Genomic DNA, 25,645 nt, shown 5'->3' on the forward strand with positions numbered 1-25,645 from the left:
GGCATTAGTTCCCAGGGTAGACTGTAAATTTGGGGTATACTCGAGTGTCATCCAGGTTGATCCTCATTTGGGGATTCTGGGTAGCCCCATAAGGCAATTTTTTTCTTCTGGAAGGCAGGCTAAGTGCTGCATTGTGGCTCTGGAATTCCCAAAATGGAGAGATTGTATGCCAGGAGTTTGAGCATGGAAGTCTGAGAACACAAGCTAGGCTTAGGTTTCGGGCGAGGGATGGCAGGCTCACTCTGCAGAGCTGAATCTAGATCTCATGCATCTGAAGTCAGGGCAAAGATCAGACATGCTGGTTGGAATTTCGTTCCATGATGGCCCCTTCATGAAGGGGGACAGTCTCACGAGGCCTTGGAGGTTTTCCCACGATGGGAGTTGTGAGATGCTCCAAATCGCAAGGATTCCTTCTGTGGACCAGTTGAGTCCTGTAGGATGGATCCAGGACGACCCATATGGAACGACTCCAGAGCAGAGTTATAAGGATGGATGCCTGGACAGCCAGACTCCCATTCAGTTGACTCATAGTGACAAGGCAGGTTCAATCTGCTGGCTCTGCAGGAGCAACCGAGGGGCTGAGTTCCAGTTGACTGTCCTGAGGACGGGTCATAATGTACGTTTGTGTCTATGGAGACCTTGGAATGGGGCGGTGGCTCAGGGTACCTGACATATTCTCCTAACTGGAGGTTTTGCCACAGCTCCAATGATCACGCTTCCCAGGTAGAGATGATATTTTTTCTGATTGGTGCCACGGGAAACCCCCATATGGTGGTATTGGAAAGCATGCCTCTGAGGAGAGAGGCCTGGAAATCAAAGCAATGGACCTGATTAGGGCCTAGGGTCCTGTCCGGTTCAATCTTCATCTCTGGGGACATCTGTCTATGGGTCTGAGTGGATGTATTTGCTCAGCTGGTGTCACATTGCCCCTGTTAGTCCCGGGTGGCCTACACTATTGGGATGGCCTCAGGGACTTTGGAGGTTTCTCCTAAGCTATAGGGTTGTGGCCAATGGAATGGGCTTAATTCCCTTGGAGAGGGCAGGCACAGTTTTAAAGTGTAGCTCCAGGGGCCCCACCTTGGAGGGTGTGTGGGCCAGGGCTGTGGGGACAGAATTCTTAAAACACAAACTCAGCTCACGTTTGGGGATGCAGGTATGGCAGGCACGATCTACAGACCCTGAGGAGAACTCTTCAGGATATGAACAAAGGGCGAGTGTGAGGTGATTGCTCAGGCTTTTGTCTCTGGATTTTGTGCCACCGATGACTGTGCAATGTCGGGGTGACCTCATGGGTCATGGAGGATTATCCCTCTCTGGGGATTTGACCTGATCCCAAGAGATTGGGGTCATTCTGTGGGATGATAGGAGTACTTTCTGTTTTTATACCTCTGGTGTTTCACCAAAAGCGGGATTCCAGAGCAGAGTCCTGGGGAGGGGAACTGTAAAACCCATACTCTGGTTAAGAATTGAGGCTAAAGGGCATGAACAACCCATATGCGGGCTCTTACTCCAGCCAGTGAGAGGCCTTACGTGAAGACAGGGCTCATGCTGAGGGTCGAAATGCGTGTTTGTGCCCAAGGAAGCCCTCAAGCATGGGCAGGGTCTCATGTGCCACACTGGTTTCTCCTACACTGAACATTGGACAACATGCCAACCACAAGGTTTCTGGCCGTGGGGAAGGAGGAGTTCTAATTTCTGCATCACGTTTACCCCTGGCTAGTGATTGGAGATAAGGTCTAGTTTCTGAAGCCTGAAAACTGAGTTTGGGAAGAGATGACTACCTAAGGCCCTTTTAGGTCTGATATGCTCAGTGTGTGGCCAGCTGTCTGGGTGTCGGTCCGGAGGTCCGGGATCAGGCTGTGTCAGACAGGGCATTACTGCTCAGGGTATGCTGTATAATTGGGGTACAGTCAAGTAGCCCGCAGGTTTATCCTCATTTGAGGTTTCTGGGTAGCCCCATAGGGCAAAGTTTTTTATTCTGGAGAGCAGGCAGAGTGCTGCATTGTGGGTCCAAAGTTCTCAAGCAGGAGTGCTTCTGGGCCAGGTGTGTGAGGACGGAAGTCTGAGAACACAAGCTTGGGTTAGTTTTCGGGGCGAGGGCACGGCAGGCACACTCTGCAAAGCTGAATTGAGATCTCGTGCATTTGAATTCAGGGCGAGGAGCAGATGTTGGCTCAGGTTGGAGTTTCTGCCCATGATGGCCCCTTCATGAAGGGGGGTGGGCATCATGGGGCCATGGGTGTTTCCCTAGAATGGGAGTTGTGAGATGCTCTAAAGTTCAAGGATTCCTTCTGCGGGACTGTCGAGACCTGTTGGATGGCACCAGAATGTCCCATATGGAAAGAGTTCAGACAAGGGTTCTAAGGATTGATGACTGGGCAGCCTGCCTCCCATTCCAACTGCCTCCTAGAGACAAGTCAGGTTCAATCTGCTGGGTCTGGGTTAGAAACCAAGTGGACTGAGTTGCAATGAACTCTCCTGAGGATGGGTCATTATGTCGGTTTTTGTCCATGGAGACCTTGGAATGGGGCGGTGGCTCTGGGGCCCAGAAGATTCTCCTAACCAGAGTTTTTAACACAGTTCAAAAGAGCACGTTTCCCATGTGGAGACGACATTTGTTCTAATCGGTGCCTCAGATATCCCCCATATGCTGGTATTGGAAACAAGGCCTCTGAGAAGAGACGCCTGGAAACCAAAGCAATGGATCCGATTAGGGCCTAGGGTCCTGTCAGTTCAATCTTGTTCTCTCGGGAGATCTGTCTACAGGTCTGATTGGAGGTAGTTACTCAGCTTGTGACAGGTCGCCCCTGTTTGTCCGGTATGGCCTACACTATTGGGATGGCCTCAGGGACTTTGGAGGTTTCTTCTAATCTGTAGGGTTGTGATCAATGGAATGGGCAGAATTCCCTTGGGGAGGGCAGACACAGTCCTGAGCTGTAGCTCCAAGGGCCACAGCCTGGAGGGTGAGTGGACAGAAGTCTGAAAACACAAACTCGTCTAGGTTTGGGGACGTAGGTATGGCAGGCAAAATCTACATACCGTGAGGAGAACTTTTCGGGATATGAACAAAAGGCAAGTGTGAGGTGCTTGCTCAGGCTTTTGTCTCCAGATGGAAGACAATCTGTGTCAACGATTCCATGGAATGTCCGGGTGGCCTCATGGGTCATGTAGGAGTCTCCCTCTCTGAGGATTTGGCCTGATCCTAGGAGTTTGGGGGTAATTCTGTGGTATGGGAGGAGTCCTTTCTGTTTTTTTGTTTTGTTTTGTTTTTTTGTTTTTTTTTTTTGTTTTTTTTTTTTGCCTCAGGAGTCTCACCAAAAGAGGGATTCCAGAGCATAGTTCTTGGGAGCAGAGACTGGACAACCCTACCTCTGGTTAAGATTGGCGGCTTAGAGGCATATCAAGCCCCATGTGTGGGCTTTTGGTCCAGCCCCTGAGAGGACTTACTTGAGGACAGGGCTCACACTGAGGGTCACAATGCGGGTTTGTGCCCAACACGGCCCTCGAGCATGGCGGGACCTCATGGGCCACGCTGGATTCTCCTACAACGAATGTTGGACAACATGCCAACCACAAGGTTTCTGGCCATGGGGAAGGAGGAATTCTGATTTATGCATCACGTTCACACCTGGGTAATGAAAGGAGGTAAGGTCTAGGATCTGAAGCCTGAAAACTGAGGTTGTGAAGAGATGACGAACTAAGGCTAGCAATTCTGATGTGCCAATGTGCGGGCAGCTGTCTGGGTGTCTGTTGGAGAATCGGGGCTCAGGCTGTGTCAGACAGGCCGTTAGTGCCTAGCATAGACTGTATAATTGGGGTACAGTTGAGTGGCGTGCAAGTTGACCTCATTTGGCGTTTCTTGGAAGCCCCATAGGGCAACGTTTTTCTTCTGGAGGGAAGAGCCACGTTGTGGCTCTGGAATTCCCAAACTGGAGGGCTTGTGGGCCAGGAGAGTGAGGACAGAACTCTGAGAACACTAGGTAGGCCTAGATTTAAGGCCGAGGTCACAGCAGGCACACTGCAGAGCTGAATTGAGATCTCGTGCTTCTTAAGTCAGGACAAGGATCAGACGTTGGCTTAGGTTGGAGTTTCTGTCCACCAAGGCCCCTTCATTAAGGTGAGGGTCTCACGCATCCCTGGATGTTTTCCCATGATTGGAGTTGAGAGATGCTCCAAACCGCAAGGATACCTTCTGTGGGACAGTTGAGTCCTGTTGGATTTCTCGAGGACGTCCCATATGAGACGACACCAGGACACAGTTCTAAGGATGGATGCCAAAGAATTCCTCTTCACATTCCAATTGTTTCCTAGCGACAAGGCAGGTTCAGTCTGCTTACTCTGGTGGAGGAACCCAGGGGGTTGAGTTGAAATCGACTCTTCAAAGGATTGGTCATAATTTGGGTTTGAGTACATGGAGACCATGGAATGGGGCCTTGGCTATGGAGTCTTGAAGGATTCTCCTAAGCAGAGGTTTTGACACAGCTCGGAAGATCATGTTTCTCACGTGGAGATGACATTTGTTCTGATTGGTGCCTCAGGAATCCCTCATATGCTGGTATTAGAAGCCAGGACTATGAGGAGAGATGCCTGGAAACCAAAGCAATGGATCCGATTAGGGCCTAAGGTCCATTAAGGTTCAATCTGTTTCTCTGGGGACATCTGTCTATGGGTCTGCTTGGTGGTAGTTGCTCAGGTTGTGTCAGATCGCCCCTGTTTGTTTCTGGCAGACTACACTATTGGGATGGCCTCGGGGACTTTGGAGGTTTCTCCTAATCTGTAGGGCTGTGGCCAATGGAATAGACAAATTTCCCTTGGAGAGGGCAGGCACAGTCCTGAGCTTTGACTCCAGTGGTCCCATACTGGAGGGTGTGTGGGCCAGGGATATGGGGACAGAAGTCTGAAAACACAAACTCAGCTTAGGTTTGTGGAAATAGGTATGGAAGGCCCGATCTACAGACCCTGAGGAGAACTCTATGTGATATGAACAAAGAAGGAGTGTGAGGCACTTGCTTAGGCTTTTGTCTCTGGAATTTTTGTTAATGATTGCCATGAAATGTCGGGGTGGCCTCATGGGCCATGTGGGAGTCTTCCATTATGGGGTTTTGCCCCGATCCCAAGTGTTTGGGGTCATTCTGTTCAATGGAAGGAGTCCTTCCCCTCCCCCCCTTTTTTTTTTTTTTGTACCTCAGGTGTCCCACCAAAAGATGTATTCTGTAGCAGAGCCCTGGAGTAGGGCGACTAGACAACCTGGCCTCTGGTTAAGAATGGGGGTCTAGGGGCATCACAAGCCCCAGATGCGGGCTCTTGGTCCAGCCACTGAGAGTCCTTATTTGAGGACAGGTCTCACGCTGCGGGTGACAATGCATGTTTGTGCCCAATGCAGCCCTCAAGCATGGGCGGGGCCTCCTGGGCATGCTGGTTTATCATACTTTGAACATTGGACAACATGCCAACCACAAGGTTTCCTTCCACGGGGAAGGTGGATTTCTGATATCTGCATCTCGTTCACACCTGGGCAGTCATTGGAGATTAGGTCTAGGTTCTGAAGCATGAAAACCTAGGTTGGGAAGAGATGACGACCTAAGATAATGGCGGGTCCAATGTGCTCAGTGTGCGGCCAGTTGTCTGGGTGTCAGTCGGGAGGTCCTGACTCAGGCTGTGTCAGACAGTGCATTAGTGCCCAGGCTAGATTTTATAATTGGGGTAGAGTCGAGTTTCGTGCAGGTAGATCCTCATTGAGGTTTCTGCGTAGCCCCATAGGGCAACGTTTTACTTCTGTAGGGAAAACAGGGTGCTGCATTCTGGCTACGGAATTGCCAAACTGGAGGGCTTGTGGACCAGGAGTGTGTGGACAGAAGTTTGAGAACACAAGCTTGGCTTAGGTTTCAGAGCCCATTTCATATAGCCCCCTTGGTTGCTCCCCCAGAGCCAGAAGATTGAACCTGTCTTATCGCTAGGAGACAATTGGAATGGGAGGTGGACTGCCCAGGCATCCATCTTTACAACCCTGCTCTGATGTAATTCTGTATGGGAGGTCCTGTATCCATCCAAAAGGTCTCAATTGTCCCACAGAAGAAATCCTTGTGTTTTGGAGCATCTCACAACTCCCATCGTGGGAAAACCCGAATGGCCTCGTGATGCCCCACCCCCTTCATGAAGGGGCCATCATGGACAGAAACTCCAACCTGAGCCAACGTCTGATCCTCGCCCTGATTCAGATGCACGAGATCTCGATTCAGCTCTGCAGATGGTGCCTGCCTTTCTCTCACCCTGAAACCTGAGTCTAGCTTGTGTTCCCAGACTTCTGTCCTTACAGTCCTGGCCCAAAAGCCCTCCAGTTTGGCAATACTGGAGCGACAATACAGCACTCTGCCTGTCCTCCAGAAGGAAAAGATTGCATTCTGGGGCTACCCAGAAACCACAAATGAAGATCAATCTGATCGCCACTCGACTGTACCCCAATTATACAGTCTACCCTGGGCACTAATGCCCTGCTGACACAGCCTGAGTGTGGACTTCCCGACCCACACCCACACCGCCGACCGCACACTGAGCACATCCGACCCGCCATGGCCTTAGGTCGTCATCTTTTCCCAGTCTCGGTTTTCAGGCTTCAGAACCTAGACCTTATCTCCAAACACTGCCCAGGGTTGAACAGGATGCATAAATCAGTACTCCTCCTTCACCATGGCAAGAAACCTTGTGGTTGGCATGTTGTCCAACGTTCAGTGTAGGAGAAACCAGCGTGGTTCATGAGGCCCCGCCCATGATCGAGGGCCGCTTTGAGCAGAAACACACATTGTGCCCCTTAGCGTGAGCCCTGTCCTAAAGTCAGGTCTCTCAGTGCCTGGACCAAGAGCCCACATATGGGGCTTGTGATGTCTCTAGGACCCCAATCTTAACTAGAGTTCGGGTTGTCCAGTTGACCCTCCCCAGATCTCTGCTCTGGAATCCCTCTTTTGGTGGCACACCTGAGGTATAAAAACATACAGGTCTCATCCCATCCCACAGAATGACCCCAAACTCTTGGGATCGGGCCAAACCCCCAGAGAAGGAGACTCGACTATTGCCCCTGAAGCCACACTGAGATTTCACGGCCATCCGTGACACAAAATCCAGGGACAAAAGTCTGAGCATGTGCCTAACATTCTCCCTTTGTTCATATCCCGAAGTTTTCCTCACGGTCTGTAGATCAGGTCTGCCATACCTATGTCCCCAAACCTAAGCCAAGTATGTGTTTTCAGACTTCTGTCCCCATAACCCTAACCCACACACCCTAAAGACTCAGGCCCCTGGAGACACACCTCAGGACTGTGTCTGCACTCTCCAAAGGAATCTGCCCATTCCATTGGCCACAACCGTACAAATTAGGAGAAACCTCACAAGTCCCTGAGACCGTCCCAATAGTGTTGGCCTCCCATGACCAACAGGGGTGCTATGACACCAGCTGAGCAACTACCTCCACTCAGACCCAGAGACAGATGTCCACAGAGAACAAGATTAAACCTGAGTGGCCCCTAGGCCATAATCTGATCCATTGCTCTGGTTTCCATGCATCTCTCCTCAGAGGCCTGGTTTCTATTAGCAGCATTTGGGGGTTTCTTCAGGCACCCATCAGAAAAATCTCATCTTCACCTGGGAAAAACTTGCTCGTTGGAGCTGTGTCAAAAACTCAGAGGCCTGGTCTCCAATACCAGCATATGGGTGTTTCCTGAGGCATCAATCAGAACAAATCTCCTCTCCACATGTGAAACTTGCGAATTGGAGCTGGGTCAAAACCTCTGGTTAGGAGAATACTTCAGGTCCCCGGTGCCACCGGCCCATTCCAAGGTCTCAATGGACACAAACCCACATTATGACCCATCTTCAGGAGAGTCCATTTCAACTCAGCCCACTTGGTTGCTCCCTCAGAGTCAGCAGATCGAGTCTGTCTTGTCGTTAGGAGACAATTGGAATGTGAAGTGGGCTGCCCAGCAATCCATTCTTACAACCCTGCTCTGGAGTCATTCTCTATGGGACGTCCTGGAGCCATTTAACAGGTCCCAATTGTCCCACAGAAGGCTTCCTTGCAGTTTGGAGCATCTCAAAACTCCCATCATGGGAAAACCTCCACGGCCTCGTGATGCACGCCCCCCTTCATGACGGGGCCATCATGGACAGAAACTCCAACCTGAGCCAACGTCTGAAGCTCGCCATGACTTCAGATGCCCGAGATCTCGATTCAGCTCTGCACAGTGTGCCTGCCATGCCCTTGCCCTGAAACCTAAGCCTAGCTTGTGTTCTCAGAATTCTGTCCTCACACTCCTGGCCCAGATGCGCTCCAGTTTGGCAATACTGGAGCCAAAATGCAGCACTCTGCCTGCCCTCCAGAAGAAAAATGTTGCCCTTTGGAGCTGCCCAGAAACCCCAAAATGAGGATCAACCTGCATGCCACTATACTCTACACCAATTATGCAGTCTATCCTGGGTACTAATGTTCTGTCTGACACAGCCCAGAACTCCCAACCAACCCCCAGAGAGTTCTTCGTACACTGAGCACATCAGAACCACCATGGTCTTAGGTCGTCATAACTTCCCAACCTAGCTTTTCAGGCTTCAGAACCTAGACCTTATCTCCAAACACTGCCCAGGGGTGAAAGTGATGCAGAAATCAGAACCCCTCCTTTGCCATGGCAAGAAACCTTGTGGTTGGCATGTTATCCAATGTTCAGTGTAGGAGAAACAAGCATGGCTCAGAAGGCCCCACCCATGCTTGAGTGCCATGAGGGCCAAACATGTATTGTGACCCTCAATGTCAGTCCTGTCCTCAAATAAGGCCTCTCAGTGGCTGGACCAAGAGATGGCATCTTGCCTTTCCATGCCACTAGGACCCAATTTTTAACCAGAAGTCGGATTGTCCAGTCTCCCCTCACCAGGGCTCTACTCTGGAATCCCTCTTATGGTGGGACAAAACAGAGGTAACAAAACAGAAAAGACTCCACCCATCCCACAGATTGACCCAAAAGTCTTGTGATTGGGCCAAATCCCCAGAGAGGGAGACTCGTCCATGCCTAATGAGGCCTCTCCGATGTTCCAAGGCCATTGTTGACACAAAATCCAGAGATCCAGAGACAAAAGCTAGAGCAAGTGGCTCACAATCGCCCTTTCTTCATATCCCGAAGAGTTCTCCTCATGGTCTGTAGATTGGGCCTGCAATACCTACGTCCCCAAACCTAAGCCTGGTGTGTGCTTTCAGACTTCTTTCCCCACAGCCCTGGACCACACACCCTTCAGGCTGGGGCCCCTGGAGCCACACCTCAGGACTGTGCCTGTCCTCTCCAATGGAATTGTACTCATTCCATTGGCCACAACCATACAAATTACGAGAAACCTCCAAAGTCCCTGAGGCAATCCCAGTAGTGTAGACCACCTGGGACAAACAGGATATCTGACACCAGCTGAGGAATACCTCCACTCAGACCCATAGACAGATGTCCACAGAGAAGAAGATTGAACCAGACGGGCCCCTAGGCCTTAATCGGATCCATTGTTTTGGTTTCCAGGCATCTCTCCTCAGAGCCCTGGTTTCCAATACCAGCATATGGGGGGATACCTGAGGCACCCATTAGAACAATTCTTGTCTCCACATGGGAAACTTGCTCATTGGAGCTGTGTCAAAACCTCTGGTTAACAGAATTATTCAGGGCCCCGGTGCCACTGTCCCATTCCAAGGTCTCCATGGAGACCAACACACATTATGACCCATCCACAGGGGAGTCCATTTCAACCCACCCCCCTTGGTTGCTACCCAGAGCCAGCAGATCGAATCTGTCTTGTCACTAGGAGACATGGAATGAGAGCCGGCCTTCCCAGGCATCCATCCTCAGAACTCTGCTCTGGAGTCGTTCCATCTTTGATGGCCTGGAGCCATCTAACACATCTCATTTGTCCTGCAGAATGAATCCTTGCAGTTTGGAGCATCTCTCAACTCTCACAATGAGAAAACTTCCATGACCTCGTGATGCCCCGACCCCTTCATGAAGGGGCCATCATGGACAGAAACCCTAATCTGAGCCAACGTCTGAACCTCGCCATGACTTCTGATGCATGAGATCTCAATTCAGCTCTGCAGAGTGTGCCTGCCTTGCCCTCGCCCCAAAACCTAAGCCTCTCTTGTGTTCTCAGACTTCTGTCCTCATACTCGTGGCTCACAAGTGCTCCAGTTTGGAAATACCAGAGCTACAGTGCAACACTCTGCCTGCCCTCCAAAAGAATAACGTTGCCCTATGGGGCTACCCAGAACCCGAAATGAGGATCAACCTGCATGGCACTTGACTGTACCCCAATTTTACAGTCTATCCTGGGCACTAATGACCTGTCTGACATCCTGAGCCAGAACTCCTGACTCACACCCAGACAACTGGTCGCACACTGAGCACATCGGACCCGCCATGACCTCAGGTCCTCATCTTCCCAATCTCGGTTTTGAGGATTCAGAACCTAGACCTTAACTCCAATCCCTGCCCAAGGGTGAACGTTATACAGAAATCAGAGCTCCTCCTTCCCCATAGCAAGAAACTATGTGGTTGGCATGTTGTCCAATGTTCAGTGTAGGAGAGTTCAGTGTGGCCCATGAGGCCACGCCCATCTTGAGGGCCGTGTTGGACACAAACACACATTGTGACCCTCCGCATGAGCCCTGTCCAGAAGTAAGGCCTCTCAGCGGCTGGACCGAGAGTCCGCATATGGGGCTTGGCATGCCCCTAGGTCTCCAATCTTAACCAGAGTTCGGGTTGTCCTGTCGCCCCTCCCCAGGGCTCTGCTCTGGAATCCCTCTTTTGGTGGCACACATGAGGTATAAAAACAGAAAGGTCTCCTCCCTTCCGACAGAATGACCCCAAACTCTTGAGCCCCTGAGGCCAGCCTGATATTCCACGGCCATTGGTGACACAAAATCCAGAGACAAAAGCCTGAGCATGCACCTCACACTCACCCTTTGTTCATATCCTGAAGAGTTTTCCTCACACTTGTAGATCAGGTCTGCCATACCTATGTCCCCAAACCTAAGCTGTGTTTGCGTTTTCAGACTTTTGTCCCCATAGCCATGGCACACACATCCTATAGACTGGGGCCCCTGTAGTCACACCTCAGGACTGTGCGTGCCCTCTCTAAGGGAATTCTGCCCATTTAAATGGCCACAAGCATACAAATTAGGAGAAAACTCCATAGTCTCCGAGGCCATCCCAGTAGTGTTGGCTACCCGGGACAAACAGGGACAATCTGACACCAGTTGAGCAACTACCTCCACTCAGACCCGTAGACATATGTCCACAGAGAAGAAGATTGAAACGGACAGGTCCATAGGCCTTAATCAGATCCATTGCTTTGGTTTCCAGGCATCTCTCCTCAGAGGCCTGGTTATTACCAATACCAGCATATGGGAGTTTCCTGAGACACCAATCAGAGCAAATCTCGTCTCCACATGGGAAACTTGCTTGTTGGTGCTATGTCAAAACCTCTCCGTCAATGCCCCGGTGCCACCACCCCATTCCAAGGTCTCCAAGGACCCATACCCACATGATGACCCATCCACAGGAGAGTCCATTTCAACTCAGCCCCCTTACTTTCTCCACAAGAGCCAGTCGATCGAACTTGTGTTGTCACTAGGTGAAAATTGGAATGGGAGGTGGACTGCCCAGGCATCCATCCTTCGAACCCTACTCTGGAGTCGTTCCATATAGGAAGGCCTGGAGCCATTCAAAAAGTCTTGACTCTCCGGCAGAAGGAATTCTTGCAGTTTGGAGCATCTCACAGCTCCCATCGTGGGGAAACCTCCATGGCCTCGTGATGCACCCCACCCCCATTCATGAAGGGGCCATCATGGACAGAAACTCCAACCTGAGCCAACATCTGATCCTCACCCTGACTTCAGATGCACGACATCTCGATTCAGCTCTGCAAAGTGTGCCTGCCATGCCCTCGCCCCAAAACCTAAGCCTAGCTTGTGTTCTCAGAGTTCCATCCTCACACTCCTGGCTCACAAGCCCTCCAGTTTGGCAGTACCAGAGCCACAGTGCAACACTCTGCCTGCCTTCCAGAAGAAAAACATTGCCCTATGGGTCTACCCAGTAACCTAAATGAGGATCAACCTGCACACAACTTGACTGTACCTGAATGATACATTCTACCCTGGGCACTTATGCCTTGTCTGACACAGCCTGAACCTGGACCTCCCGACCGAATCCCAGACAGCTGGCCACACACTGAGCACATCAGACCCGCCATGGCCCAAGATCATCATCTCTTCCCAACCTCGGTTTCAGGCTTCAGAACCTAGACCTTATCTCCAATCACTGCCTAGGTGTGAATGTGATGCAGAAATCAGAACGCCTCCTTCCCCATGGCAAGAAACCTTGTGGTTGGCATGTTGTCCAACGTTCAGTGTAGGAGAAATCTATGTGGCCCATGAGGCCCCACCCATGTGTGAGGGCTGCATTGTGCACAAACACACATTGTGACCCTCACCGAGAGTCCTGTCCTCAAGTAAGGCCTCTCGTTATCTGGACCATTAACCCGCATATGGGGCTTGTGATGCCCCTAGGCCCCCAATCTTAACCAGAGGTCAGTTTCTCCAGTCGCCCCACCCCAGGGCTCTGCTCTGGAAGCCCTCTTTTGGGGGACACCTGAGGTTAGAAAACAGAAAGGACTCCTCCCGTCCCACAGAATGAGCCCAATCTCTTGGGTTTGGGACAAATCCCCAGAGAAGGAGATTCATCCATGGCCCATGAGGCCACCCCGACATTCCAAGGCCATGGTTGACACAAAATCAGGAGACAAAACCTGAGCAAGTGCCTCAAACTCGCCCTTTGTTCAAATGCCAAAGAGCTCTCCTCTCGGTCTGTAGATCGGGCCTGCCATACCTACATCCCCACACCTAAGCCAAGATTGTGTTTTCAGACTTCTGGCCCCACAGTCCTGGACCACACACCCTCCAGGCTGGAGCCCCTGGAGTCACACCTCAAGACTGTGCCTGTCCTGTCCAATGGAATTCTACCCATTCCATTGGCCACAACCATACAAATTAGGAGAAACCCCCAAAGTCCCTGAGGCAATCCCAGTAGTGTAGACCTCCTGGGACAAACAGATGCAATTTGACAATAGCTGAGGAACTACCTCCACTCAGACCCATAGACAGATGTCCACAGAGAGGAAGATTGAACCGGACAGGCCTCTACGCCATAATTGGATCCATTGCTATGGTTTACAGGCATCTCTCCTAAGAGCCCTGGTTTCCAATACCAGTATATGGGGGTTTCCTGAGGTACCCATTAGAACAATTCTCGTCTCCACATGGGAAACTTGTTCATTGGAATTGTGTCAAAACCTCTGGTTAGGAGAATTCTTCAGGGCCCGAAGCAACCACCCCATTCCAAGTTATCCATGGAGACAAACCCACATTATGATCCATCCACAGGAGAGTGCATTTCAACTCAGCCCCCTCGGTTGCTCTCCAGAGCCAGCAGATCAAACCTGTCTTGTCGGTAGGAGAAAATTGGAATGTGAAATATGCTGCACAGGCATCCATCCTTAGGACCCTGCTCTGTAGTCATTCCGTCTGGGATTGCTTGGAGCCATCCAACAATTTTCCCACAGAAGGAATCCCTGCAGTTTGGAGCATCTCAGAACTCCCACCATGGGAAAACGTCCATGGCCTCGTGATTCCACCCCCACTTCATAAAGGGGCCATCATGGACAGGAACTATAACCTGTGCCAACGTCTGAACATCGCTCTGACTTCAGATTCACTAGATCTAGATTCAGCACTGCAGAGTGTGCCTTCTGTGCCCTCTCCCTGAAAACTAAGCATCTCTTGTGTTTTCATACTTCTGGTCCACTAGTGCTCCAGTTTGGCAAAAGCGGAGCCAAAGTGCAACATTCTTCCTGCCCTCCAGAAGTAATATGTTACCCTATGGGGCTATCCAGAACCACAAATGAAAATCAACCTGCACGCCACTTGACTGGACCCCAATTATACAGTCTATCATGGGAACTAATGCCCTGTCTGACACAGTCTGAGCCCTGAAATCCCGACCTACACCCAGAGAGCTGGCCGCACACTGAGCACATCAGACCCGCCATGGCCGTAGGTCATCATCTCTTCCCAAGATCGGTGTTCAGGTTTCAGAACCTAGACCTTATCTCTAATAACTTCCCAGGAGTGAATGTGATGCAGAAATCAGAACTCTTCCTTCCCTAAGGCCAGAAACCTTGTGGTTGGCATGTACCCAATGTTCAGTGTAGGAGAAACCAGCGTGGCCCATGAGGCCCCGCCCATTCTTGAGGGCTGCGTTAGGCACAAACACACATTGTGAACCTCGGTGTAAGTCCTGTCCTCAAGTCAGGCCTCTCAGTGGCTGGACCATGAGACCACATATGGGGCTATCCATGCCCCTAGGCCACCATTCTTAAGAGTTCGGGTTGTCAAGTCACCCCACATCAGAGCTCTGCTCTGGCATCCCTCTTTTAAAGGGACAACTGTAGTAAAAAAAAATAAAATAAAATAAACAGACTCCTCCATTCCCACAGAATGAGCCCAAACTCTTGGGATAGGGCCAAATCCCCAGAGAAGGAGACCGTCCATGGCCCATGATGCCACCCCAACATTCCACGGCCATCTGTGACACAAAATCAAGAGACAAAAGCCTGAGCAATCTCCTCACACTCACCCTTAGTTCATATACGGAAGAGGTCTCTTCACAGTCTGTAGATTGGGCCTGCCATAACTACGTCCCCAAACCTACGCTGAGTTTGTGTTTTCAGACTTCTGTCCCCACAGCCCTGTACTACACACCCTCCGAGCTGGGGCCCCTGCTGCCACAACTCAGGGCTTTGCCTGTCCACTCCAAGGGAATTCTGCCCATTCAAATGACCACAAGCGTACAAATTAGGAGAAAAATCCAAAGTCTCTGAGGCCATCCCAGTAGTGTAGGCTACCCGGGACAAACAGGGGCAATCTGACACCAGCTGAGCAACTACCTCCACTCAGAACCGTAGACATATGTCCACAGAGAAGAAGATTCAAACAGACAGGTCCATAGGCCTTAATCAGATCCATTGCTTTGGTTTCCAGGCATCTCTCCTCAGAGGCCTGGTTACCAATACCAGCATATGGGAGTTTCCTGAGGCACCAATCAGAACAAATCTCGTCTCCACATGCGAAACTTGCTCGTTGGAGCTGTGTCAAAACCTCCGCTTAGGAGGATCCATCAGTGCCCCAGTGCCATCACCCCATTCCAAGGTCTCCATGGACACAAAACCATATTAGGACCCACTTGCAGGAGAGTCCATTTCAACTCCACCCCCTTGCTTTCTCCACAAGAGCCAGCCAATCTAACCTGTCTTGTCACTAGGAGACCATTGGAATGTGAGGCTGGCTGCCAAGGCATTCATCCTTAGAACTGTGCTCTGTAGTTGTTCCATATGGGACATCCTGGGCCATCCAAAAGGTCTCAATTGTCCTGCAGAAAGAATCCTTGCCATTTGGAGCATCTCACATGCCCACCATGGGAAAACATGGCCTCGTGATCCCCTCCCCGTTCAGGAAGGTGCATTCATGGACAGAAACTCCAACCTGAGCCAACCTCTGATCCACGCCCTAACTTCAGATGCATGGGATTTCGATTCAGCTCTGCAGAGTGAGCCTACCATGCCCTCACCCCGAAACCTAAGCCTCTATTGTGTTCTCAGACTTCTGTCCTCACACTCCTGGCCCAAAAGCCCTCCCGTTTGGGAATTCCGGAGCCAGAGTTCAGCATCTGCCTTCCGTCCAGAAGAAAAACGTTGCCCAATGGGGCTACCCAGAAACCCCAAATGATTATCAACCTGCTTGCAACTCGACTGTACCCCAATTACACATTCTACCCTGGGCATTATTGCCCTGTCTGACATAGCCTGAGTGCAGACCTCCCGACCGACACCCAGACAGCTGCAAGCACACTGAGCACATCAGACCCGCCATGGCCTTAGGTCGTCATCTCTTCCAAACCTAGGTTTTCAGGCTTTATAACCTAGACTTTAACTCCAATCACTGCCCAGTGGTGTACGTGATGCAGAAATCAGAACTCCTCCTTCCCCATGGCAAGAAACCTTGTGGTTGTCATGTTTTCCAACGTTCATTGTAGGGGAAACCAGTGTGGCCCATGAGGCTCCGGCCATGCTTGAGTGCCACAAGGGCACAAACACGCATTGTGACCCTCAGCGTGAGTCCCATATTCAAGTAACTCCTCTCAGTGGCTGGACTAAGAGCCCGCATATGGAGCTTGCCATGCCCATAGGGTCCAGGCCTAACCAGAGGGAGGGTATTCCAGTTGTCAGTACCCACTGCTTTGCTCTAGAATCCCTCTACTGGGGGGACTCCTGAGGCAAAAAACAGGACTCTTCCCTTCCTACAGAATGACCCCAAACTCTTGGGCGCTGGGCAAATCACCAGAGAGAGAGACTCTTCCACAGCTTATAAGGCAACCCCTACATTAAACAGTCATTGTGGACACAACATCCAGAGACAAAAGCCTGAGTGACTGCCTCGTACTCGCCCTCTTTTCATATCCAGAGGAGCTCCCCTCAAAGACTGTAGATCAGGCCTGCCATAACCTTGGCCCCAAACCTAGCCGAGTTTGTGTTTTTGGATGTCTGTCCCCACAACCCTGGCCTACACACCCTCCAGGCTGGGTCCTCTGGAGCCACACAACAGGATTGTGCCTGCTCTCTCCTAGGAACCTTTGCCCATTCCACTTGCCACACCCTACAGAACTGGAGAAACCTCAAGGCCCCCAAGAACATCCCACTACTGAAAGATGCCCTGGACAAACAGGGGCATTCTGACACAAGCTGAGCAACTACCTCCATGCAGACATTCAGACAGAAGTCGGCAGAGATAGGAGATTGAACCGGACAGGCCTCTAGGCCCTAATCTGAACTCTTTCTTTGGTTTCCAGGAGTCACTCCTCAGAGGCCTGGGTTCTAAGACCAGCATATGGGGCTTTTCTGAGGCACCAAACAGAACACCTCTCGTCTCCATATGGGAAGCTTCCTTGTTGGACCTGTGTCAAACCCTTTGAGTTGGAGAATCCTGCCGAGTGCCTGAGCCACCGCCACATTCTAAGGTCTCCATGAACACAAACCCACATTATGACCCATTCTCAGGAGAGTCCATTTCAACTCAGCCCTCTGGGTAGCTCGCCCAAGAACCCACAGATTAAGCCTGTCTTGTCGCGACCAGGCAAAGTGAATGTGACGTGGCGTTTCCAGGCATCCATGCTTAGACCCCTGCTCTCGAGTCTTTCCATAGCTTCCTTGAACCATCCAATAGGACTCAACTGTCATGCAGAGGGAAACCTTGAGGTTTGGAGTAGCTCACAACTCCCAGCTTAGAGAAACCTCCATGGCCACATGACGCCCCCAACCCCTTCAGGAAGGGGTCATGATGGACTCAAATTCCAGCCTGAGGCAAAGTCTGATACTTGCTCTGACCTCAGATGCAGGAGATCTCTATTCAGCCTCTGCAGTGTGGTCTTGCCATGCCCTCGGCCATAAACGTAATGCTAGCTTGTGTTTTCAGACTTCCTTCCTCACACTCCTGGCAAATAAGCCCTCCAGACTGGGAATTCTGGAACCACAACGCAGCCCTCTGCCCGCCCAACAGAAGAAATACTTTGCCCTATGGGGATCTCCAGAAACCCCAAATGAGGATCAACCTGCTCGAGCCTCGACTGCACCCCAATCTGATAGACTGCCCTGGGAACTAATGCTCTGTCTGACACAGCCTGAGGCCAGATGTCCCGACAGACAAGGAGACAGCTGGCCTCACACCCAGCACATCAGACACGCCATGGCCTTTGGCCATCATCTCTTCCCAATCTGGATCCTAGACATTATATCATATCTCCGCACAGGTGGGTGCCTAAAGCACAAATTAGAACTCCTCCTTCCCCATGGCTATAAAGCTTGCTGTTCACATGGAGTCACACCTTCAGGGTAGAAGAAACCTTCATGGCCCCTGAGGCCATGGCCACACTTGAATGCCACCTTATGCACAAACTTGCATTGTGACCCTCAGCGTGAGCCCCATGTCGAAGTAAGGCCTCTCAGGGCCTGGACCAAGAGCCCGCATATAGGACTTGCCAGTCCCCTATACTCCCAATCCTCACCAGAGTTCGAGTTTTCCAGTCACCTATACCTGGGGCTATGCTCTGGAATCCCTCTCTTGGAGAGACACCTGAGCCAGACAACAGGACCCCACCCTGCTCCAAAAAGCAAAGTGTCCTACTGTGAGACTGGGGTAGTCTGCTTAGAGGGCTCCAGTGTCCCCCATAGGGAAATATTTGATAGCAGAGCTCTTTGAATGGAGGCCTGGGAAGACCACCTCGCGTTACCATTGCAGCTGAGGAGTAGGGCAGGCTTGATCCACTGGTACTGATTCCAAGTTCCAAGTGATCTGCGTTGATGGATGTTCTCGGTCTAATGGGTCAATGCTGCTTGGTGTCCAGGGATAACGTAGAATGTGGTGGTGGCCCTGGGGCCAGGCAGGATTCTCCTACCTGGGTTAGACCCCATTCCCAGGAGCCAAGTTTCCTTCTCGGGACAGGTGGGGTTCGCTTGTATGGCTCATGCACCTCCTGTTGGACAATATGTTGGTTTTCCAGAACAGGCCACTGGAGACAGAGGCCTGAAAACCTTAGCTAGGGTTCTGATGAGGTCCTGGGGCATGGAATGTTCAATCTTCAGACTCAGGGCCATTGACCTGCATGTCTTCCTGGAGGTAGATGCTGAGTCTGTATCAGACTGTGCATTTTTTCCAGAGTGGCCTATGAAGTTGGGATGGGCTCAGGGGTCTTACAGTTTTCTCCTTATTTGGAGTGTTTAGGAAACTGAGATGGGCAGACTTTCCTCTGGAGAGCAAGACTAGTGATGTTCTGTGATTCTGGAGGCCCCTTCCTGGAGGCCATGTGGATCAGGGCACTGAGACCAAAGTCTTCAAACACAAACTTGGGTAAGAGCTAGAGGCGAGGTGATGGCAGGCCCGGTCTGCAGACCCTGAGGGCAGCTTCTTGGGATTTGAAATTCGGGCAGCTGGGAGGCAGGAGCAGAGGTTTTCTGTCTGTATTGTGTATGTAGGATGGCCATGGAATGGACGAGTGGCCTCATGGGTCCATGGGAGATTCTACCTCTCTGGGGACTCTGCCCTTCACCCAAAAGTTTGGTGTCTTACTAGGGGAAGGGGAGAGCGTGATTTTCCGTGTCAGGTGTCCTGTTCAAACAGGCATTCCAGAGATGGGTTCTAGGTCCGGGAGCCTGGATAACCCCCGCAAGGCTTAGGTTTTGGGTCTAGGGGCATGACAGGCTCACTCTGGGCACCTGGTCCAGCTCCCGAGGGGACTTGTTGGAAAGGGGTCTCAGTCTGAGGGTCAAAATGCCTGTTTGTGCCCAGATGCCCATCCTGAGTGGGCGTGGTCTCATGGGCCATGCACCTAGCTCCCACTCTGAGGGTTGGACAGCCCTCTCAAAATTCAGTTTTCCTGCCATGGGGAAGGAGGAGTACTCTTTTGTACTTCAGGGTTCCCCATGGGCAGGAATTTGAGCTAAGATCTGGGACAGGTACCTGAATACACAGGTTGCTTCGAGATGACAGCCTCGGGCCAAGGCAGGACCCACTTGCACAATATGGGTCCCACTGTCTGGGTGGCTGCCAGGAGGTCGGGGCTCGAGCTGTGTCAGACACAGCATTCGTGCAGAAGGCGGCCTATGATAATGGTGTGCTCTTGAGAGACGTGCAGCTGGATCCTCATGTGGGGTTTCTGCACAGACCCATAGGGCACTTCTTCTTTCTGGTGGGCAGGCACAAGGCTGCATTGTGGCTCCAGAATTCCCAATATGGAGGGCTTGCAGGCGAGAAGTATGAGGACAGAAGTCCAAAAACACAAGCTACCGTTAAGCTCAGTGCCAAGCACATGGACATTCCAATGTGCAGCGGTTGTTTCGAGATCTCCAGCACCTGAGTATGGGCGAGGGTCAGATGTCTGCTCACGCTGGAGTTTGTATCCATGATGGCCAATGACTGGTGGGGTGTCCTCAAGAAGCCTTGCAGGCTTTCCAACGCTGTAGCTTGTGAACTGCTCCAAACAGCAAGGTGTCCTACTGTGGGACAGGGTAAGTCTGCTTCGAGGGCTCCAGGGTCTCCCATATGGAAAGATACTGTAGCACAGGTCTCTGAATGGGGCTTGGGAAGCTTTCCTTGCGTTACCATTGCAGCCGACGATCAGGGCAAGCTTTATCTGCTGTCTCTCTTCCAAGTACCAGGAGATCTTCATTGACAGTAGTTCTCAGTCTAACATGTCCAATGCTGCTTCATGTCCAGGGAGACCTTACATTGTGCCGGTGGTCCTGGGGCCAGGCAGGATTCTCCTAGCTGAGGGTTAAACCCAGTTCCCAGGAGCCAGGTTTCCGTCTCAGGACAGGTGGGGTTCCCTTGTATGGCTCACGCACTACATTTTGGACCATAAGTTTGTTTTCCAGAACAGGCCTTTGGGGAAAGAGGTCTGAAAACCTATGCTAGGTTTCCAATGAGGTCCTAGGGGAATGGCGGGTTCAATCTTTGGACTGAAGACCATTGACCTGCATGTCTTCCTGGAGGAGGGTGCTGAGTCAGTGTCAGACTGTGCATTTTTTCCAGAGCTGTCTATGAAATTGGGGTGGGCTCAGGGGCCTTGAAGGTTTCTCCTAATCTGGAGGGTTTAGGCGACTGAGATGTGCAGACTTTCCTCTGGAGAGCAAGCCCAGTGTTGTGCTGTGGTTCTGGAGGCCCCATCCTGGAGGGCATGTGTGTCAGGGCTCTGGGACCAAAGTCTTCAGTCATTAACTCAGGTAAGATTTAGAGGTGTGGTGATGGCAGGCCCGATCTGCAGACCATGAGAGCGGCTCCTCGTGATTGGAAATTATGCAGCTGGGAGGCAGGAGCACAGGCTTTTCTGTCTGGATTGTGCGTGTAGGATGGCCACGGAATGGAGGCGTGGCCTCATGGGTCCATGGGAGATTCTTCCTTTCTGGGAATTCTGCCCGGCACCAAAGATTTTGTTGTATTTCCGGGGGAAGGGGAGAGCGCAGTTTACCATGTCAGGGGTCCTGTCCAAACAGGGACTCCAGAGATGAGTTCTCAGTCCAGACACATGGATAACCCAACCAAGGCTTATGATTTGGGCCGAGGGTCATGACAAGTCTGCTCTGTGGGCTCCTGGTCCACCTTCTGATGGGGCTTGTTGCAAAGGGTTCTCAGGCTGAGGGTACAATGCCTATTGGTGCCCATCTGCCCGTCGTGAGTGGGTGTGGTTGCATGGGCAATGCAGTTGGCTCCCACTCTGAGGGTTGGACACAATCTCAACATTCAGTTTTTATGACATTGGGAAAGAGGTTTACTCTTTTGTGCTTCAGGGTCCTCCATGGGCAGGAATTTGAGCTAAGTTCTGGGACAGGTACCTGAATATCTACGTTGGTTTGAGATGAGGTCCTCCAGCCAAGGCAGGACCCACCTGCATGATATGAGGCCTGCTGTCTAGGTGGCTGACAGGAGGTTGGGGTTTGAGGTGTGTTAGAGCATTAGTGCAGAGGGAGGCCTATGATAATGGGGTGACGTTGAGGGCCATGCAAATGGATCCTCATGTGGGATTTCTTAGAAGACCCATAGGGTACTTCTTCTTTCTGGTGGGCAGGCAGAATCCTGAGTTGTGGCTCCAGAATTCCCAATATGGAGGGCTTGCAGGCGAGGAATGTGAGGACATAAGTCCAAAAAGACAAGGATCGGTTAAGCTCAGTGCAGAGCACCTGGCCATTCCAATGTGCAGCAGTTGTTTCGAGATCTCCAGCACCTGATTATGGCCAAGGGTCAGAAGTCTGCTCACGCTGCAGTTTGTATCCATAATGGCCAACGAATGGTGGGGTGACCTCAAGATTCCTCAGAGCTTTTCCCAAGCTGGAGCTTGTGAGCTGCTCCAAACAGCAAGGTGTCCTACTGTGGTACAGGGTAAGTCCACATGGAGGGCCCCAGGGCCCCCCATATGGAAAGATTTGATAGCAGAGCTCTCTGAATGGAGGTCTGGGAAGCCCACATCGCGTTACCATTTTAGCCAAGGAACAAGGCAGGCTTGATTCGCTGTCTCTGGTTCCAAGTTCCTAGTGGTCTGCGTTGACAGAAGTTCTCAGTCTAACGAGTCCCAATGCTGCTTTGTGTTCAGGGAGACCATAGAATGTGGCGGTGGCCCAGGGGCAATTCAGGATTCTCCTTTCCTGAGCGTTAAGCCCAGTTCCCAGGAGCCAGGTTTCCTTCTCGGGATAGGATGTCGGGTCTCAGACTCTTTCAGACACAGCACAAGTGGCCAGGGCACCTTATAAATCAGGGTTACCTCGAAGGAGGAGCAGATTGATCTCAATGTGGGTTTTCTGGGAAGACTCACCAGGCATTTCTTTTTTCTGTGGGGAAGACAGAGTGCTCTGTTGTGTCTCCAGAATTCCCTATCAAGAGTTCTTGGGGAGCAAGATGGTGTGGATGGAATTGTAAACACAAGCTACGGTTCAATTCAGTGCCAAGCAGAAGGCTTTCCCAATGTGCAGCGGGATATTGGAGATATCTAGCACCTGAGTAAGGGCGGATGTCAGATGTTTGCTCACACTGGAGTTTGTGTCTATGATGACTGACATTGGAGGGGTGGAGCCAAGAAGCCATGGAGGATTTCCCACCTTGGGGCTTGTGAGATGCTCCACACAGTAAGTTTTCCTTCTACTGGACAGGTGGAATCTGGTTTTTTTGCTCCAGGGTCCCCCATCTAGAAAGTTTGGGTAGCAGACCTCTCCCACATGGCTGCATGGAAAGCACACCTCCATTGACCAATTCAGCTGAGAAACATGGTAGGTTCGTTCTGGTGGCTCTGGGGTGAAGTACCAAGGCCTTGAGTTGACATGGAATCTCTTGTAGGTGGGTCACAATGCTGGTTGGTTACCGGGGAGATCTTAGAATGTACTGGTGGCTAAGGGGCCATGCAGGATTCTCATACCCTGAGGGGTATGAGGTGAAAGAGCACGGTTTCCTTCTGGGGACAGGAGACGTTCTGTTTTGTGGCTCAGGGACCACATGTTGTATCATAAGTTGGTATTCCAGAACAGGACTCTAAGGACAGTTGACTGAAAACCTAATATAGGGTTCCATTGATGTCCAATGGGGCATGTTAGGTTCAATCTTCTGTCTCAGGACCATTGACATGGGAGTCTGCCTGGATATAGGTGATCAGGGTGTATCAGTCAGTGCATTTGAATCAAGAACAGCCTCCAAGATTGGGGTGGACTCAGGGCCTTGTAGGTTGCTCCTAATCTGGATGGTTTGGGCAACTGTGATGGGCATAGTTTCCTTGGGGATGGCAGCCACAGTCCTGTGGTGTGGCTCCAGAGACCCCATCCTGGTGGGCATGTGAGCCATGGTTTTGGGAGAGAAGTCTGCAAACACAAACTCGGCTTATGATTATTGTTGAGGTGATCGCACACAGGCCCAATGCATAGATCTGGATGGCAGCATGTCACGAACATTAATTAGGGTGACTCGAAGGTGGTAGAACAGACTTTTACATCTGGACTGTATGTCCAGGATGACCTCGTAATACAGGTGTGGTCTCACGAGTCCATGGGGGAGTTTTCCTCTCTAAGGTTCCTGGCGGCGACCAATAGTTTGGTGACTTTTTTGGGGAAGGGAAGAGTGCTGGTTTCAATCTTATGGGTGCCCCAAAACAGGGATTCCAGAAACAGGCTAGGGTCCGGATGCCTGGAAATTCCCACCAAGGGTTAGGATTTGGGCCTAAGGCCGTACCAGGCCTGCAATGCGGGATCCTGGTGGTGCACCTGTGAGGGCTTGTTTGGAAAGCATGCTCAGGCACAATGCCTGTTTGTGCCCAGGGTGGCCCTCCAGAGTGGTTGTTATCTCAGGGCCATGCAGCTGGCTCCCACTCTGAGTGTTGGATACCCATGCCAACAGCCAGGTTTCCCCCCATGGGAAAGGAGCAGTTCTCTATTGTGCCTTAGGTTTCCCCACTGGCATGGATCCAGCAAAGGTCTGGGGATATGCCTGAATAACAAGGATGGGTTGAGAGGACGGATCTGGGTCATGGCCTGTCTCACATGCTGGATATGGACACCCTCTCTAGGTGGCTGACACGAGGCTGAGGCTCAGGCTCTGTCAGACACAGCACTAGTGGCCAGGGAAGCCTATAAATTGGAGTACCCTCGAGGGCCGAGTAGCTTGATCTTAAGGTGAGGTTTATGTGCAGACTCACCAGGCACTTCTTTCTAAGGGGAAGGCAGAATGCTGTGTTGTGGCTCCAGAATTCCCTATCAAGAGGGCTTGGGGACCAGTTGGGTGAGGATGGAATTGTAAACACAAGCTATGGTTCATTTCAGTGTGAAGCAGAAGGCAGTTCCAATGTGTAGTGGCTTATTCGAGACATCCAGCACCTGAGTAAGGGCAGATGTCAGAACTTCGCTCACACTGGAGTTTGTGTCTATTATGACCGACCAATGGAGGGGTGGTTTCAAGAGGTCATGTAGGAATACTGATGCTTGGGATTGTGAGATGTTCCAAACAACAAGGTTTCCTTCTACTGGTCAGGTTGAGTCTGGATTGTTTGCTCTGCGGTCCTCTATGTGGAAAGTTTGGGTATCAGAGCACTCCGGCATGGATACCTGGAAAGCACATGGCCAATAACCATTGCAGCAGAGGAACATGACAGGTTCATTCTAGTGGCTCTGGGGCCAAATACCAAGGCCTTGAGTTGACATGGACTCTCATGAAGATGGGTCTCAATGCTGGTTTGTTACCATGGAGATCTTAGAATGTGCTGATGGTTAAGGGGCCGTGCAGGATTCATCTACCCTGAGGGTTTGACTCAGATTCAAGAGCACGGCTTCCTTCTGGGGACAGGAGATATTCTATTGTGTAGCTCGGGACCAAATGTTGTATCATAAGCTGGTATTCCAGAACACGCCTCTGAGGACAGATGCCTTAAAACCTAATCTAGGGTTCCAGTGAAGTCCTAGGGGCATGTTAGGATCAATCTTCTGACTCTGGACCATTACCTTGGGTGTTTGCCTGGATGGAGGCGATCCAGGTGTTTCAGACTATGCATATGCATCCAGTGTTCCCTCCAATATTGGGGTGGGCTCTAGGGCCTTGCAGTTTTCTCCTAATCTGGACGGTTTTAGCAACTGAGACAGGCAGTTTCCTTGGAGATGGCAGGCCCAGTCCTGTGGTGTGGCTCCAGAGACCGCATCCTGGAGGGCATGTGAACCACGGTTTTGGTAGAGACGTCTGCAAACAAGAACTCGGGTTAGGTTTCGTGGCAATGTGATCGTAGGCCCAATCATATACCAGGAGGACAGCTCGTAAGAAACTGTAAATCAGGTCTGGAAGGCGGCTGCACAGGCTTCTGTACCTGGATTGTGTGTCCAGGATGGCCTCGGAATGCAGGTGTAGTCTTATGGGTCCATTGGAGATTTTTCCACTCTAAAGATCCTGGTGGCTCCCAAGAGTTTGGTGGCTTTCCGGCAAGGTAAGAGTGCTGTTTTCTATCTTATGTGT

This window comes from Neovison vison, chromosome 3 (genome assembly GCF_020171115.1).
Source record: "Neovison vison isolate M4711 chromosome 3, ASM_NN_V1, whole genome shotgun sequence".
NCBI lineage: Eukaryota > Metazoa > Chordata > Mammalia > Carnivora > Mustelidae > Neogale > Neogale vison.